Source organism: Aplidium turbinatum, chromosome 3, assembly GCF_918807975.1.
Source record: "Aplidium turbinatum chromosome 3, kaAplTurb1.1, whole genome shotgun sequence".
NCBI lineage: Eukaryota > Metazoa > Chordata > Ascidiacea > Aplousobranchia > Polyclinidae > Aplidium > Aplidium turbinatum.
In genome coordinates, this window is record NC_137474.1 from 43,047,518 (window position 1) to 43,066,307 (window position 18,790).

Genomic DNA, 18,790 nt, shown 5'->3' on the forward strand with positions numbered 1-18,790 from the left:
TTTTAATACTTTATGCTTCAATGCTGCATTAGATAGCTTCAGCTGTATGATTCGCATGGGCTTTTGTTTGTTGTTTGAAAAAGAAATTTCATCAACGGATTTGTTGTTTCGGAGCATAATGGTCGAAACATTTAGTCAACTTTAGCAAAAAGGATAGAGCCAAAAAAGAAGAAATCATACTCAAATGAAAGCAAACGCTTCGAAAATTAAGCTGTCGTCATTATCAGTGCAAGTACTGTTGCTCTATCCTTTTTTCTCAAGTTGATTTGTTTTTAGTTTTTACTGTTCTTTGTTTCGATTCTGCGTAAGATAATTTCAACTGTGTGGGTTTTATTACTTGCATCTTGCGTTTGTTACTTTTCATGAATAACATCTTGAGTCGCTTCTAAAAGATTTCATAGTAGGTTACGATTAAAAAGCTGTGCGTCCCAATAACTCATGTGTAATTGACAAAGTGGCCCGTGACCGCAAAATGGTTTGTCACCCCTGGTCTAGACTCTAGCACAGTGGTTCCCAACTCGTTTTTAAGGCGACCCATTTTTACAAAAAATTCAGTGCGGTAAAATCTTGCGACCCAAGCAAATTGTCTTAGGGTCGAATGCAGAACGGTAGCTCAAAATAAAAAACCTAACTTAACGCCAAGCTCTTCTCAGGCAAGCGGAGTTTCAGTCAAGCTCGGTTTAAAACTTGAGCGCGCTGCAGAAACTAATTTGCAAGGTCGCTTTGGCCAAGCCCATGAGTTATTTCCAAGGTCGCTTACTGTTCCTTGTTACGATTCTGCGTGAGATAATTTCAACTGTATAGGTTTTATTCCTTGGATCTTCCGTTTGTTACTTTTTATGAATAATATCTTGAGTCGCTTCTAAACGATTTCATAGTAGGTTACGATTAAAAAGTTGTGTGGCGCTATAACTCATGGGTAATTGACAAAGTGGCCTGTGACCTCAAAAAGGTTCTTCACCCCTGGTGTAGACTCTAGCATAGTCACATGCTGACACAATCAGCAGGAGCATGCACGCTGCTGTAAAACAGCTTTCCTGCAATGAAGATAATTAATTACAGTATTTGTATATTCAAGGACTGAAAGATTTACATTCGATTTTAAGCACAAGACGTCACATGTTGAGAGTTGACATCGAGGACTGGGATGGAAACACAGCCTACGCTGAGTACAGGCAAGTAAACATGATGTTGAGTCTTAAATCAATCGTCTAATGGTTTTCGTTTGATAGTGGAAATTAAAGCGGAGAGGTAGGCCTACAGCTTGCATATTGTTCCGACCCATGGCGCTGAAAAGGAGGAATGTGAAGGGAAAATGTTTCCAAAACGTCGAAGTTGTATCTTCATATGAATTGAAAAGCATTAAAGAAAGTCAAAACATATTTGAATGAAAATCTAATGCTTTCGTTCATGCAAAATTACGTAGCTAGTTAGGACAATGACCTAGTCTTATAAACGGTTCTAGAAATTATAAAACTGGAAAATGTGTTTAAAGCTTTTATGTTGTGTCATATCATTAATAAAGTCACCCAATGCCATCATTGGAATATTGTAAAATAGTAACAGTAAGAGACTTAAATCAAAGAATTGACAAGCAAAAAATATTGCTTTGCGTTTCTCTTTGCTGGCTTGTACAAAACAAAATTAAATCATTTCCGTTCAAGGTAGTTTTTCTGTTCCAATGCATGAACCCTCACAAAAACTTAGAAAAGAAAACAACGCACTTTCGCTTATTATTATAACAATGACAATCAGGTAGATTTCTGTAAATCTGTTGCATTAAAATTCATCGTAATGCTTGTATTTACTTTTAAAATGCAACGTTTTGCTTTTAAACGAGGATTCAACTTTTAGTATTTTCTTGGTTATCATTTTACTACAGATAACCTTAAAACTGTATATTTACTTCGAGTAGACTTCAAAACTGAAATATCTTATAGGAAGAAGCATTTAGTCAAGTCCACTTCAAGGGATGTGAAAATTACAATTTATAACAAAACAAAGCAAAACTTTCAAAGCTTCCTTATTGAAGCACACCCACGCACAAGCAAAATTAAACATTCACTTCTTTTGGATTAGGATTTTGTTGAACGTCTAATAGCAATCTTCAAAATGGATGAACGTTCAGAAAGATTAATTCAGAAACTTGATCTTTTTAAAGCAATAAAAAGTAAAGTTTTTGAAAAAAAAAGTTTCGTCAAATGGAGTTTTTGTTTCCATTATCACGATCTCATCAGTGTAGTGATAACTAGGCACCAAACACATTTAAGTAAAACACAACAATTTATCTTTACTGCCCTGATGAGTCAAACAAGTTTTATCTTGAAAAATGTCCATATTTTTATTCAACTGCAAAAGATCGTTGCAGTTGAATTGCTCAAAAGGTTTTTATTACACAAACATAATTTGAAAAAGATTGCTTTGAAGAATGAAACTTTAGCTGACAATATATAATTAGTTGTTGCTGATATACAAAATACATTGCAGCCTACACTCTTTACAGCTTTTCTAACATAAAGCTTATTAGTTAAGCAGATAACTTTAGATTTCTCGTAAAATACTTCATTTGGTGACACAAGCATGAAAATTGGCACATATGTACCTTAGACCATGTAGATTTCAAAAGTTTAATTAACCAAACGAAAATTCAAAGCGGCGGCCCGTGACGTCAAAATTCAAAATGGACGCCATTCCGGTCCTGGACTGACGTAGGAAAGTTGTTTTATGAAAGCAATTTACGTGTTTTTTATCTCTTACTATCTTGAAAATGTTTTTTGTGACATTTTTAGCCTGTGTTTATGATTTCAGATTGTACCTCTCATTAAAAATCTTCACAAAAACGGAAACAAAAATCTTTTTTACGCTAAACAACCACTTCCACCTGCGTATGACATACAGAAAATACCTAGCCCATCTTTATTCCTGATTGACAGACAGTTCAACTGGCTAGACCACGTACTTCTCACTAAAGAATATGATGACAAGGTGCAAGCAACGTGGTCCGCATTCAATGCCTCACAGATACAAAATCACAAATTCGACGTCAGCTTTTCGTGCATTTCACCACTTTTGAGAGATAAAGCAGACAGTGTGTCTACAATAAAGCATGTTATGGATCAAGTCCAGCAAACTGTCTCGTATCTTAATCCGTCTCAAACACCAGTCATTACAGCTGACCAACCTCTTTTTGCACTATCTAAACAAGTGCAATGGTATTGGCCTGATGAATACGGCAACTTGGTCATCATCATGGGTGGTCTTCACATTGAAATGGCTGCATTAAAACTATTAGGTACATTTCTGAAAGGTAGTGGCTGGACAACTGCTCTTGAAGAAGCCAAGGTAGCATCATCAGGTACAGCACAATCTTTCATTTCTGCATCCAATGTAGCAAAGACTAGACGTATCCATCAGGTCAGAGCGTGTGGTTTGTGTGCATTGATGCGTTCTGCGAAAGAAGTGGAGACACCAGGCTGGATTTACAATGAGGTGGAATTCAAAGAATGGTGCGCCAGGAAAGCGGATGGTTTTCCAATGTTCAACTACTGGTACACTGCATTCAATCTGGAACTCTCATTGCTGGGTTTTGTGGGCACTCTCCGGGAAAGAAATTTTCCAGGATACAAGGAGGCTCTGGCAATACTTCTTCCAAAATTCTTTAGTGGTGACAGAACTGACTACTCAAGGTGGCTGACCATACACCTACTTGACATGTTGTCATTGAAAGATAAATTTCCTGATGTTTATGAGCAGTTCATGAAAGGGAAATTTGTGATTCAGAAGACCAACAGAGAATATTCTGCGATTGCTATTGACCAAGCCCATAAACCGAATAATGCTATTATGAAAGGAGATGGAAGGATAATTGGAATCACAGAACACGAATCAGCCTTACTACGATGGACGGTAGCAGGCCCTGAAGTCTGTAGAATTATACAGGAATATGAATGTGTTTCTAAAAGTCTAGAAAAAGTATCCCTAAATCATCAAGAAGCAACACCATCAGCACAGAAAGCTTTTCTCAAAGACGTCATTTCCCTCACCCGAACCATTGAAGAGATGGGCAATCCCTATCTTGAGGAGTCAATTTCAGATCTGCTTACTCTTAATACGAAAAATGTCATGGAGCAAAAGGTAACAGATATGCTAAAGAACTATGATACAAAAGGTAAAAATCAGTTGGAAAACTTCACATCAGAATTGGACAAATTCTACTCACCAATTGCTCGGAACAAAAATTCACACTGTTTAACTCAAAAAAGACAACACGAAAAGGGAATCAGAGCACATTGAAGGGTGACTGCAGCCTTTTTTCAAAGCTCTTTATTTCATGCCAGATTCGACAAGTTGATCTGCCTGATTTTTTTAGCCATGAAAACCAATGATTCCCAGCAGCTTTAAGTTTAGAAGGTGATCTTTACCAAACACAGAAAGCAAATTTAATGGGTTGCCTAGAGAATGTGGTACCTGCACAACCTGCTTTACTGGACGATGTAGACATGATGGTGATAGATGGAGCATGTTTAGTATACACTCTACTACACCAAAACATCATACGTTTGGTGAATATGCCCAGAAGGACTTCGTGGAGAAAATTGAGCCATATGCCAAAAAGCACAAACGAACGGATGTTGTGTTTGACACTTACAAGGACGGAAGCATCAAATCTCATGCTCGTATAAAGAGGGGTAATGGTAGCAGGCGGAGAGTTACTCGAGATGGGAGAGTCCCAAAGAACTGGCCAAACTTTTTGCAAAATACAGACAATAAAAAAGAACTTTATCCATTCTTAGCTGATTCCCTCCAAGAATTCATGCCACCGGATGATACCGTTTACGCTTCCAAGAATGAAAAAGCTGTTACTAATAATGACAATCCCGCTTTAGTCAATTTGAGCTCAAACCAAGAAGAAGCAGATACCAAAATGTTCGTTCATCTTCATCATGGTCTCAAGTATGAAACTATACAAAAAGCAGCCATCCTGGCTAATGACATTGATGTGATCGTTATTGGAATTGGCTTGTTTGATAACTTGAGCAAGGATGGACTTCACGAACTCTGGATATCTTTCGGGGGAGGAAACAAAAGAAGATGGATTCCTATTCATCAGATATTTTCTGTCCTGGGTCCACAGAAATGCAAAGGGCTGTTGTTCTTTTATGCCTTTGGTGGCTGTGACTCTTGTTCAGGCATGAAAGGAAAGGGAAAGAAGTCGTTCTTTGCAACGTGGTCAGTGTATCCAGATGTGACGCCAACATTTCAGAAGCTCAGTCAGTGTCCAGAGGAAATAAATGCAGAAGATTTTGCGATCCTTCAAAAATTCACGGTATTTCTTTATGATAAAAGTAGCACTGATGATAAGGTAGACACTGCAAGAATGACTTTATTTACACTTAAAAATGAACAATATAATAATATTCCACCGACAGAAGATGCGCTGAAATTGCATGCACTTCGAGCAGCATATCAGGCCGGACACATCTGGGGACGAGCTCTTGAAAGGAGTCCAGAATTGCCATCTCCAAGTAACTGGGGGTGGAAATCTGGAGATGGGGGAACATGGGACATTATGTGGACAAGAAAAGACCCTGTAGCCTAAGCATGTGAAGAACTAAGACGATGCAATTTTAAAAAAGAATGCAAAAGCTGTAAATGTAAAAATGCAAATTTTGCAAACATGCACTTCACTATGTTCCTGTACTTGTGACCATGAATAGATATTATTTACATGTGAATCATTGTCATGAACATGATTTACGTACTCAGTAGTAATAACTGATAACAGAAATGTTGACTGTACATAAATTGTCTTTTTCAGAAAGTATTTTAAGTCTGTTTGGGTGGAAGTATCAAAGTTTAGGCTATTCTGCACACCTGACTGTCAAATTTGTGAAACCCTTTCTATGTTCATAATACGTTACACACTTGTTTTTGTTGAATACCATCTTAAATCATTCATACTGTCTTAAAAGTAACATTTTCAAGGTAGTAAGAAATGAGACACATCTACATTGCTTTCATAAAGCAACTTTCCTACGTCAGTCCAGGACCTGCATGGCGGCCATTTTGAATTTTGACGTCACGGGCCGCCGCTTTGAATTTTCGTTTGGTTAATTAAACTTTTGAAATCTACATGGCCCAAAGTACATGTGTGCCAATTTTCATGCTTGTGTCACCAAATGAAGTATTTTCAGGGTTATCTACCTCACTATATAACATACAGTGTGTTGACGCAGAATGTTTTCAATTGGCAATGAATCCACAAATTATATCTTAACGATTCAAGGCTATAGTGGAAATGCAGGTTGGTGTAGATACTATAATGTTGTGAACTATCTTATAAATTATAGAGCAGGGGTCACCAACCTTTTTTGCATGCGGGCCACTTTGGCACTAAGGAGAGCTGTGGCGGGCCGCACTAATAAAATGTTAGGTAGGTTGACTCTTATGCTAGAAAAGAACGCATTTTGTACCCAGATTGGCTTCCTTGCCTTTCCGTCCACTTAATCCAAATCTTCAACTACCAGGTGTAAACCTGGATACGACAAACAAAAAAATCAGAATATTCATCGCCAAGCAAGAGTGGAGTTGTCACTTCGCTTCACAAAAGATATTTTGCAATTAGCAATTTCAGTAAACAAGGAAATGTTTGACACATCGCAATATGGGCAACAATAGTGACCTGCAAATATATCAGCGAAAAATAGGCTCCAATAACAGGGAAAAAGAAACCAGGCAACCATGAAACAAACGCTTGTGGAAATCACCCAAAAGTTGTAATTCTATCGTAATTCTTGAACAGTCTTCCCTCTAAAAAAGCAATTAGCTGGTTTTCATCCTTTTTGTGACAGTCTATAAAACCGTCTTTCTTTGATTATTGACAATTGTCACTTGCGGTGCTTATCAGCGTGGCAAGAATTGTTGATTAACAACATTTTGCAGGACTTGCTTCGGCAGTACATATACTAAAATGGGAACGATACAGAGATGATTAGCATGGCCCCTGCGCAAGGATAACACGCAAAATCGTGAAGCGTTCCATATAAAAAAAATATTTTGCAGTTCTAAGCTAAATATTTTCGTAATATAATCAGAAAAAGTCTTTAAATTCATACGGTAGGCTATATAATATTTTGCCAATTTATTATAAATTGAGTTGGCACACCGACCTAATTTTCCAACAAAAACTTGCATAAAGAAAACACTGCTCGTGAAACACAATAACGGTGAAATCCAAACTAGTGTTTACATGACATTTGCAAACTTAAAATAAGCAACCCTATTTTATTTATTATTATGATTTATTTGCACTGTTGGCACTAAAGAGACAGGCCCATATTCATAAACACAACACAAGTCACAGAACACACAAGGTTACATATATAAGCAAAACCTATGCGTACATAGTCACGTTATAGTGAGACGCATAGTCAGAAGAAGCATAACACTCTGAGGTAAAAACTGCAACTAACCACTTGTTAGATGAGACGTGACAGCGGTTGACAAAATTAAATATACGATTTCGGAATAGGGCATGAAACGTAGGAATATGATGATACGTCTGAATACTACTAATGCTCACACGCCTCGGTAATTTATGCAATGTTCGAAATGCATTATTGTAAGCCACACGCAATTTATTCATACTTGAGGATAAGTATCTGGCCCACAGTTGACTGGAGTACATAGGTAAACAAAACGTGTGAAATAGTAGCCTACATTCATTACAGCGGAAGAGCAGTTAGAAAAGCGTGAACGTAGCATGTTCGCTATACAATATAAAGCTCTAACTTGGCGGCCCTATGCTCACAGACAATTTCGAAATTCAAAAACAGACATTTTAATCAACCACTGGAACAGTGTGGCTGGACATCGCATTGGAATAACTTTAAGCAACCCCCACCTAGAACTACAATCTGATTGGTAGGTCGGTGGAATCGTATGCAAAGCAAAAATATGCTTCCCGGAAAGTATTTTTTGCCTTCGTGCTCTTTAACTTTTCAAGAAAAGTATTTTTGGTCTACTTGTACGCTGATACCTTCCGCGGGCCGCAGCGATACAGCGTGGCGGGCCGCATGCGGCCCGCAGGCCGCCATTTGGTGACCCCTGTTACAGAGCAATGACTACTTTATTACAAAAAAAATTATTTGGTATACATTTATAAACGAGGTACTCGACGATATACCACATCTGGTGAACTTTAGTGAAAACTAGAGTTGTGTCAATTGCATTGATTTAATTTCACGGAAAAATTCAAAAGCTTCAATAAAATTCCAACAGTTACATTGCAATGCAATCTGCATCTTTTTCAATATGGATTGAGAGAATCGTGATTGAAAACCGTTATACCATTATGCTTGAAGACTCAGCACGCTTAGTATTGAATACCAACTCGAAAAGTATAGGCTACTATATACTTCAGTCGCACTGCGTTTTGTGTATTCGTGTTGCAGTGATATCGAATACTAATTAAATTGATTTAGCCCATCGTACGTATTATATCATTTTATTTTTAGGTGATTCTTTGTCCTATCACAATAATGGACAGTTTTCCACCAAAGATCGCGACAACGACAACATTTCCTCTCATCATTGTTCTAGAGAATACTTCGGTGGTTGGTGGTATTATAGTTGCCACTTCGCCAACTTGAATGGAAAGTACTTGAGGGATGGAACCATAAGCCACACAGGAATGACGTGGTGGTACTGGAAACGCTCACAATATTCGTTGAAGAAAAGTGAAATGAAAATACGTCGAGTACAACAATGAACTCGCGACGCACAGTCATGAGACTATCACAGTATTTGAAAGGTTATAAGAGATTGTAAATAACACCACACGCCAAAACTTTTGAAGCCAAAGAAATATTTACGAACTAAATGCGAGCTAATAAAGTGACAGTCAATTGCACAACCGTGTCAAAAGTTACATTTTAAAACTGTCAAAAAAATTCAAACACAATAAAATTTACATCTCAAATTGTTTTAAATGTTAATTCTTTTATGTATACACGTAATCAATAATAAAAGTCATCACGTATCGTCAGCAATCGTAAATGGAATTCACAGAATTAGCCTTTTATTTACCAAGTCAACAGTTGCAATGTAGCCTACCACGGATGGCTTCTATTATTCTCTGGGATAGGTGAGCATCCACCACTTCGAAAGTGACACGCTCTTTCTGTCGTTACAATGTTTGAAAAGTCGCTGTTCGTTACCAGTCAATGAGAAGTAACCGCTGTCGCTATTGCTACTCGGGTAGGAAGTCGTCGGTGCTTCCATTACTTCTACTCGCTACGTTTTGTTTTGCTGACTTTGGAGGCTTTACTCAACTACCTTGTGTGGTCGGTATAACGATGCAAACAGATTTATTTAAGTATAAATCATTCGATTCTGCTCGCACTGGCATCAACAGTCAATACGTCGTTTCCAACATCGAGTTCGAAGGAGTAGACCAGTGCTTCTCAACCTATTCTGAGTAATGGCCCCCCAGACTGTGGCTCTAAAAAACTGTGGCCCCCTTGAGTGAAATAAAAATGTATTTGCTTAAAGAACAACGAACGAAACGAAATCAATGAAAACAGTTAACGAGTGATTAAATGACATGGTTTTATAAGGTCTTCCGCAATAGTGTGCGGATTTTGCACTTTGCAATTCTTTATACCACCTCATAGCTGCATTGCAAGGCAAGCTTTTCTTGCAAAAATCCAAAGTGGGTTATCGAAGCTTCCCTGTCATATCGCGCTCTTTTTCACAGTCAGTCCCAATATCTGCAAACATCATTTGTGGATGTTTCTTGTCACGATGGTTTGCCAATTTAGACCGATGTAATGATGTATTTTACATCAAGTACGAGAAATGCAGGCATTGTGCACAATCGAGACCATTTCTATTAACTTTGGTGAAGCCAAATGCGACGTAATCGTCATTCCATTTTCAAATTTTAGACATTTTATAAACAAAATTTATATGTGAGTCAAATATAAATAGCAAAAAAAGCTACAAAAATATGAAATTTAGTTATAATGTAGCAGTCGATGGCTTATTGTCCTTTACTTTAAGACTCAGTCTATCACTAAGCCACGTCAATGCTTTCTTTTTCGTAATAGACTACGCCAATAAATCAAGCGTATCCTTGATTGTTGCGTCACAATCACAAAAGATGATGCAACATATGCAGTGAGATGGAACATACGATGAAAAACATGCTTTTAGGTAGCTTTCCGATACTAACACCTACATGAATGTTTTTGTGTCACAATTCTACCTTTCTGTCAATTAATGCATGTTATAATTCATTAATGAAGCTTTTTATCGTGGCCCCCTTGAAAACGCTCTGTGGCCCCCTTGGAGGGGCGGGGCCACGGTTGAGAACCCCTGGAGTAGACTGTAACATCTGCAACATCTTCCAATAAAACATAGGAAAGAAACTAACCTAACTGCAAACTTACCTGCAAAACGAAATCGTGGCGTGAAAACTTTGCAGCTTACATAGGCTACATGCAACTGTACAACGCATTTAACACTAGAACGGCCGAGGTGTCGAAATCGACACTTTTAGAAATTTAGTTCACTATTTTGGGCCTTAATTGTTATCGCAACGTTTTCAAACTTTCAGTAGCTTCCCAATTATGCTTACATTTTATAGTTAAGTATTATTTTTCTAAAAAATCTTTTTATGTTATCTACAATGTGCGGATATACCTCCAACGGCCGAGGTGTCGAAATCGACACCTCATACAAATTTAATTGTAAGATAGAACGATTTGTAAAGTACTGTATAATGATTTCCTGTGTGAAAAAACTAATCCAATAGTTTTCACACTTACTTATAGCGTTTCTCATGGTAATTGTCCAACGCTCGGCTTGATGTGTGTTGTCGCTCGGCTTGATTTTAGGTCATCCTACTGAGTTTACAAATACCTTCTCAAATCTATACATTATGAACTCCATCACAAAGAAAAGAACTTCAACTTCGGGGTAAAAGGAACTTCGTTTACAACTGCATCTTCCAGCGAATAAAACTCTAACATATTACCTGTTACAAATTACATCCTAGAAGCCGCAGAAATTAACCAACCAGCTTGATTACAAATGGAATAGTAGCGAGGGATCATAGTTGCAGTTTCTTAAAAAGAACTCTAGTTTTAATTGGAGAGGCGTATCCACAGGCATTGCCAACTCTACATGCGACCATCTAACGTAATATAACGGTGGATTTACGTGTCGATGAAGTACAGTGGGACTGCGATTCAGGCACAATGCAAAAATTGATTACAAGACTGCATCCCGAGAGCACGCGGTATTTGTTAATTGGAAAGGAAGGTTCTAGAATGCGACATGACGTCATAGAATTGACGCGCGTTACGTCAGAGAAAATGGCTCTCTTGCGCCACAGACAATGTTCTGGAAGGTAGCCACTTTAACAAGTCGAAATTCTGCCACTGAAATTGATTAGAATGAAACCGCCAACCAATCATAAGCTACGGTTTAAGTGACGTAAAAAATGGCAAAAAGAAGATGATAGAAAGCAAATTAAGTGATGGATTTTTTGTCAGCTGGTTGGCTTAGGGGTTAGAGTTAGGGCAAGAAAGTAGTCATTTCATTGACGCGGTTTCGATTTCCACTACTGCTATTGCTCTTTTTCTTCTGTAATTACCAAATAAAGTTCAAAACAAGCATTAAATCTCTGGATGAGTGCGAGAAGGATCACAATTGGACGGTAGCCTCTTATAACATGTTCTGATTGGTTGGCGGTTGCATTGTAGTCATTCGCAGTGGCAGAATTTCGACTTGTTAAAGTGGCTACCGTTCTAGAATACGGCTTGACGTTATTGGAGTGACGCGCGTTGCGTTGCGGGGGAGGGTCGCTACTCCTCACACCCGTTGGTCGACGTTGCCTTACATGCGAGAGTGGGAGCTCCCGATGTTGGGGTTTTTCAGCGAAGGCAAGTCGACCCTTGTGTTCTATCAGAAACAACTTAGGTTTGTGGTACGTAACGAAGTACAGCAAAATCCAGAAAACGGATTTAGCTGCTTCGTGCCACATAACACCCCACCAGTGTCTGAGGGCTGGGTTTGCCCGAGACACGCAAAGGTAGAGTGCCCTGCGTTGTTCTGAACGTTGGGGGCACCAGTGCGGGGGAGGGTCGCTACTCCTCACACCTGTTAGTCGACGTTGCCTTACATGCGAGATTTTTTTTTTTTTTTTTTTCGCGCAACGCTCAGAGTTCAAGATGGATACCACTACATCTTGCAGGTTTACAAATTGTCCATATGGAATGGATTTGTTTCCTGTCTCATCATTAGTGCGTCCGCTCCGGGAGCCGTCCACACACCCAAACACTCAGCAGGCACACCATACTTACATGGAAGATACCTACCAGGGAGGCGAGGGACTCACTACGACCGAAGGGACCCACCGCGGTAGATGGTAATCTGTGGATGTAAATGTTTGGTTAGTGGCTGCCTCAAGCTGATCTGCCTGTCTCAACTTTCCTCTTGCTGATCTTGGAGCAGTCTAGGAGATGGCGGGTCAAGCTCAAGAACTAGCGCGTTTTGGTAGATAATTAATTTTTAAATTTTATTTGAGTTTGTTTGTGTGTGTGTATCTTCTTGTTGCCCGCTTCAAGAAGGGCACCTGTTTGGAGGAAACGGGCCACTGCAGTCTGACACCTCATTTGGCGGAGATGCCAGAGAGGAGCGGCCAGAGGGAGGGTAGCTTTCGCTGACCCCAGAGTCGTCTTGGAATGGGCCGCTGCAATCCTGTCATCCCAGAGCGAGTGGGACAACGGAGAGGGACGGTTAAAGATCTCCCGCTGCAATCACTCTTCCGGCATCAGGCCGTTGCAGATGAGTGAGAGGGACGGGTTAAAGGTGGGTTGTTACGCCCTTGGCTGTCTAAACTTCTTCAAAGATGATTTACGACCGTACTGTGCTAGTGAGACCCACCGCTGCAATCAGTCATCCCTACCACCGAGGACGACTGAGAGGGCGGTTGAAGAGTGGATCTCGACTGGTTCTTCTTTCTTCTGACCGTAGGAGGAGGTTTGGAAGGAGTATAAATGTCAGATGACAAAGGAATGTTATGCTTTTGTGTTATGTCTTTCGTTTTTGTCATGATGACCCACAGGGCTTGAATGGTGGACCGTTTTGTGTCCTGTATATATGTGTCGCCTATGTCCAGAGATTTCTTCTTTTGGATAATGGTGTGCTTGGCGACATTCATCATGGTCAAGAGAATCGGGTTGTTCTTTTGTCCTCCAGGGAGTTGGTTGTAAAGGATCATGTCCTTTGTTATTTCTATGTCTTCCTTGGTTAGGTCAAGATATTGTTGTTTCAGGTGCTCCCATATTCCTTGTGCAAAGGAGCACTTGGTGAGGACGTGGGCCACATTGTCTTCTGGTTTTCTGCAGAATTTGCAGTTTGTTTTTCTGTCGGAATGTATTGATCTATTAAAATCTCCCCATTTGTATCCTCCATGTGCAATCCGAAAGGACATGGAGGATAGGTGAGGTGGAAGGAAGAGTTTGATTCCCTTGTTTTTCAGGAGGATCTCATTCCAAGGAATCTTCTTTCCGTTTTCATCAATCTTGTCAATTTTCTTTTCATTTTGCGTTTTCAAATTGATGTAGATATTTTTGTAGGAAGTGTTTTCCCAGTCGTGTTTCAAGCCTTTGAGTTTGCAAAAGGACTTGAAGATGTCCGCATACATTTCGTTTGGAATTGGGGCATGCGGAATGCTGTTGGAGAACAGATGAGGATTAATGTGTCTCATTCTGTAACTCAAATTGAACATGGCCCATTCGTGCCAGATTTCGGTGGCGTCTTCTAGTGAGAAGAGGTGGCGAATTCTGTCGATGCGGCTTGTTTGAAATTTTGATTGGATGTCCACCATGTTGATGCCTCCTTCTTTGACAGGAGGAAACGTCTTGCTTCTCTGGAGCTGTTCGAATGGTGAAGGATACCAGAGGAAGTCGAAGAGGATTTTGTTTAGTTCTTTGATGTGTTGTTTCGTTGGCATCAGCACTCTACTGAGATGCAAAGTGACGGGTACCAAGAGAGTGTTGATGATCGAGATCTTTCCATAGAGGGAGAGTCTTCGAGGTTTGTGGATGTTGGCGATCGTTTGAGTTTTCTTGATGGCGGTCTGCCAGTTCATCTTGTCAAGTTGTGTTTTGTTTGTGCCTAGCCAGATGCCCAGGATCTTGACGTTGTTCAAGATCGCAGCTTCTGGAAAGAGCTGCTGAGCTCTTTGGGCCAGGTCAGGTTTGGACGCCAGGATCTGGGTCTTTCCCTGGTTCACTTTCTGGCCGGACATCGTCTGGTAGATGGCTAGTTCTTTGTTGATTTCCTTGAGAGATGGAATGTCTCTTGTGATGAAAGTGGTGTTGTCCGCATATTGCTGGATTTTGATTGTCAGCTTGGAAAAGCGAAAACCGTTGATCAGATGGTTTTTCTCTATGCGTCGGGTGAGAACGTCAGCACAGATTATGAAATAGAGCATGCTGAGGGGACAACCCTGTCGTATGCCCCTTTTAACGTTTATTCGTTTTGTTAAAGCTCCATTGATTTCTATTTTGCTTTTTGTTTTGTGGTAAACTAATGACAGGTAATTCATCATTATTGGTTTTACTCCGATTTTCTTCAAGATTCCATAGAGGAAGGAGTGATTAACTCTATCGAAAGCTTTTTCAAAGTCAGTTATCATGACGTACAAGTCCCTGTGTTGAGTTTGAGAAGCTTCCAGGGCAGCTTGTATATTCATTGTAACATGCTCTATTCTGCGGTTTGGCAGTCCACATTTCTGATTCGGACAAATCAGGTTTGTGATCATGGGTGTGAGTCTGTTGGAGAGGATTTTGCTCAAGATCTTGTAGTCTGTGTTGAGCAGAGAGATCGGTCTCCAATTTTTGAGCTTTTCTTTTTCACCTTTTTTAAAGATTAATTTCACTTTTGCTTCTCTCATTGAGGGAGTCATTGTTTTTCTCAAGTAGCAATTTGTAAGCATCTCTAGAATGTCGTGTTTCAGGAAATGCCAGCATTTTTGGTAGAGTAATGAGCCGAGACCATCTGATCCAGGTGCAGAATCCTTGTTAAGAGAATCGATGGCGGTTTTTACTTCTTTGAGACTGATCAGCTGTTCCGCTTGTTCAGCTGCGTCTTCCTCAATTTTGGCCTCTCCAAGAATGTTTAAATAGTTGTTTTGTTCTTGAGAGTTTATGTTGTCTTTTACACCCCATAGGGAGTGGTAGAAGCTGTGTACTTCTTTGAGAATGTCTTCTTTCTTGGTGAGTGATGTGTTATTTGCGTCGTGTATCTCAGTGATAGAGCTACTTTTACAATTTTGTTCCTCTGCTTTGAAGAAGCTTTTAGATGGCTCTTCGTCGCTAGTTGGGATAGTTCTGGATCTGATTTGCGATCCGACTGCTTTATAATCGTAGAAGTTGTTGATTTTCTCCAAGAATTCCGGGCGACGATCTTCCAGGACGTGGTCTGGATGAGCGTCCAGAGTGTGGAGCATATTTTTCGCTTGATTGTAATCTTCTCTACGCTTGAGTGCGACATCTTGCGAGAGTTCGATCAGTCGATGATGATGAACTGTTTTATTTTGGTCAACGACGCACGAGTACAAAATAATTGACACGGCGAGAAGAACACAATAAACATAGCCAGGTCAGAGACTTTAAAGAACCGGCCTGCCACGCCCCGTGGAGGCGGGGAGCGGCGTGATTATGGGGTGGCGATGCACCCGGAAGGGAAGTCCACCAGCTTAGGTCGCGGGGGCCAGGCTGGGGAGTCTAGGTACCTGTGGAAGGAAAGTGTGGATCGAGATTTTTGTGCGACTCGTCCGCAAAAGTTAGAATGGCGGAACGGGCCAGGGAGACGGGATTTGCTTTCTGCAAACGCAAAAAGGTCAGCTCACGACGGGCCGGGCGACAGAAGTTTTATAAAGCCAGGCAGCGCCCACGTCTCCATCACGTGACCGTAACACAGGTACGTTTGACTCCTATACCCGGTCTGCCCGTAGGCAGAGCGGATAAACTTTGGGGTCTCCCACGAGGAAGAGAAGCTTAGCTACAAGGACGATTTGAATACTCGTGGGAGACGAAAATTATATAAAATCTGGAGCAAAGGCTCAATTAATTGGTGTAAAAAAAAAGATGGTAAGTGGGAATATATTGTATGCTTTACCTACCGAAAAAGTGTTGACGTTGAACCAACGAGCACGGATGTGCACTGGCCAGACGTTGAGGCAGGTTCGCCCAGATGGGTCGGGGGGACTAGCGATCGAAGCGTAGATATGACTAGGCTACGTTACCAGGAAAAATATAGAATAGTGGGATGAAACTTTGGAGGTTGCATCGAGTTGATCGGGAAATCATGATTATCGATGAGTTAAAAGCAACGCGAGGTTGATCCGAGCGGGAAAGAGCAGCATATCGGGAGAAGGTAGTGTGTGATAATCTAAAATATTGAAATTAGAAAATACAGATCCAGTGTTGTTAATGATATTACGTCATTGATGATGATATGAGTCCATTCACGATATGCAATATATACTTAATTCATATATTGCTATTTTATTTTATTGATGATGATTGTATTCTTCATTGAGTTGCAGCATGCTGATGAAACGACAATTGTTTACAGGTAAATTGATAATGAAACAATGGATTTAACATACTATGACGTCACACAATTACTGGCGGGTTTGCTGTCTTGCGCGCTCGGATGCTTACTGCATAGCTTCTGCTGTTGGGGAATTGAGCTTCTGATCGCTGGAATCGTCTTTTCTATGACGTAGCCCCTCCACGAGTGAGCCCGGCGTTCCAAGCTTTCCAGACACGGAGGGAACCTTCGATTGAGAGGGAGGCCACTTTTCTAGCCACCTCTGCTACCCCACGAGCAGGAACACCCAAGGCCGCCAAAGCCCGAGAGCTCAACGGAGCATAGCTCCCGAGGGAGCCTACGACGAACGGAAGTGACAGGACGTCCCTGCAAGGGCGCTTCCTGTCTTCCAATATGTTTACACATAACTCGCCGTACTTGTCGTGTTTCCTGTCGGCGGCTTTTCGAAGGGAATCCGCGCCGTAATCGAACGGGCAAGTGATGTCACATACAACCGTGACACCGTCAGGGCGTTGCAGGACAATGTCAGGGCGCAGATCAGCACCGCCCGCTTCCACGTGTTGTGGAACCGTACTATCTATGGTAAGCAAGGGTTGCCATTCGGCAGGTACATGCTTCACGATCTCCCACAATACTGAATTGTGTCGTTCCGTGACAACAGGCATCACGGTAGGGCAGTGGTTCAATATATGAGGGAGAGTCTCTTCCGCTTTCCCACACGCGCGACATATGGCAGGTTTATATGGGTGGCCATGGCTTGGTTTTGATTTCAAGGGAAGTAGGTTTAGGCGGGCTTTATAAGCAAATGCACGGTTCGCGTGATCCAGGAGCTCCGGGCGCCGAGTCCAAGAATTCGAAAATCCGGACAGACAGTGGGCACTGACCGTCTTGCCTTGGTCAGGTTTGGATTCCCACTGTCTCCTCCACCACAAGTCATTGTGTTGGTGGAGGGTCGGAACCACTTTTTTTCTTATGGGAGGGGTGATTTTGGAGCTCCCCGCGGTCAACTCGAGACCGCCATCCGGGCGTACGGACCAACGTACATTTAGACGACGGGTAGCCGCCGGGACGCGGCCCCACAAGCTTTCGCCTGTTGGGCACGGTCGAGAACGGGCACCTTCAGGTGGGGGGTCCTTATTCAAGTAACTGGCTAGCTGGCACGGGGTAGGATCTGGAGTGCCGAACCTCAGACTGGCACAACGCCTAAGCTGCCCGAAAGCGATGGCAGAGACACGGTCGTCAGGAGACGTCAGCATCTTGAAGGCCTGGGCTATCGAAAGCGTGTCGCTTTCGCGACACAGATTCAACACACCAAAGCCCCCCAATGCAGGCTTACAGTAAAAGAAAGCGCTGCACGCCCACCTGGGAAGACGCCACGCCACCTTCAAACACTGCAATACCAATCGATCGAGCTTCAGAAGCTCATACTGTCTGAAGCGCCGCACTCGCAGATGGTATGACGCGGACGGAAGAATGATAGAATTAAGTGCCAGAAGTTTCTGGCTTGGAGTAAGGAAAGATTTCATTAAAGAGGAAATGTGTTTCTCCAGGGTGGAGATGAAAGGTTGGGTAAGGGACGCATCCGAGGCGTAACCGGTTCGAGCGCCAAGATATTTGTACGTTTCGCCTTTGGGGATGACTCGGATTTCCTCCCCGGCTAGGGAGAAAGGTTCCGGGTCGACCCGCAGACGGGACGCCGACGCTTTCCTATAAGATAAGGTGCCACACTTGCGTGGGTTGAACCGTAGCCCGGACCAGGAAGAGAAGGGATCAGTAGTAGATAAGAGGGAGATCATCTGCTCGCGATCGGAAGAAACGAGACAGATGTCGTCCGCATATGCCATACAACGTACTTTAATGTCTTCTTTAGCAGGAAGGTTGTAGCCGCAATCCGTTTTGTCACGGATGCCCCTGAGGAGCACCTCGATGACCAAATTGAATAGCAGCCCAGACAACGGGCAGCCCTGACGGACTCCCCGCCCCACAGGGATACGGTCGGTTTCACCATTGCCACAGCGGACGGTGCAGGTGTTAGCGACGTATATGTCGGAGATGCACTCAATAAGGTCTGTGGGGGCGTCGAAATGACGCAGGACCTCGGCTATGCATTCGTGCCGGACACTGCCAAAGGCGTTTCGAATGTCCAGAAACGCAACCG

At 41.8% G+C, this 18,790-nt stretch overlaps 1 non-coding gene across 1 annotated transcript; it reads left to right on the forward strand.

The window, feature by feature from the left end:
• The first annotated feature begins 6,941 nt into the window (after window positions 1-6,941).
• LOC145767758 (U6 spliceosomal RNA) lies at window positions 6,942-7,048 on the forward strand. The gene has a single exon (XR_014288901.1). It is a non-coding gene; the product is annotated as a U6 spliceosomal RNA (small nuclear RNA).
• Window positions 7,049-18,790: the final 11,742 nt, after the last annotated feature.